At 36.4% G+C, this 472-nt stretch overlaps 1 protein-coding gene across 1 annotated transcript in view; it reads left to right on the top strand.

Moving 5' to 3' along the window:
• ATAD1 (ATPase family, AAA domain containing 1) overlaps window positions 1–472 on the top strand; it is a 33,044-nt gene that overhangs the window by 13,917 nt on the left and 18,655 nt on the right. The window lies entirely within an intron of this gene.

The following is a 472-nucleotide window of genomic DNA, read 5'->3' as shown; positions in this document are numbered from 1 at the left end:
CGCCATGTGGTCACCTCCGGGGCAGGCGGGAATCGAACTCATGCGGAAGCGGCTTTAGATTCTCAGTGTAGTGCTTTAACCCGCTGCGCCACCAGGGAGGGCCAGAACATTTTTTAATAGTAGCTATAAGGTAATTGCTTATTTTTCAGCTTCCTAAATTTAGAAAAAAATTTCTTTTTCTTTACAGCCACATGTCAAAATAATTTATTTCAGTCTTGTATTTATTTCTTCCAAGCACTATTTCCCAAGTGAAAATTTGGTAATCAAGATTAAAATAATTTAGATTCAATCTGTGGGCTGTTTTGTTTTCAGGATATAATTTATTGTTATTGTTTCACAATTCTAGTAGTTTATTTTTTTCTTCATAATCTTTTTCTTTTTTTTTTAAAGATTTATTTATTCATACAGAACTGGGGTACAGACTAGAGATGCGGAGGGTGAGAGGATTCACCAGGGACAGAGTGGGGAGCAG

The sequence above is a fragment of the Condylura cristata genome, unplaced genomic scaffold, assembly GCF_000260355.1.
Source record: "Condylura cristata isolate star-nosed mole 26May11 unplaced genomic scaffold, ConCri1.0 scaffold00011, whole genome shotgun sequence".
NCBI lineage: Eukaryota > Metazoa > Chordata > Mammalia > Eulipotyphla > Talpidae > Condylura > Condylura cristata.
The sequence above is the reverse complement of the archived record's forward strand: the minus strand, read 5'-3'. Positions and strand labels throughout refer to the sequence as shown.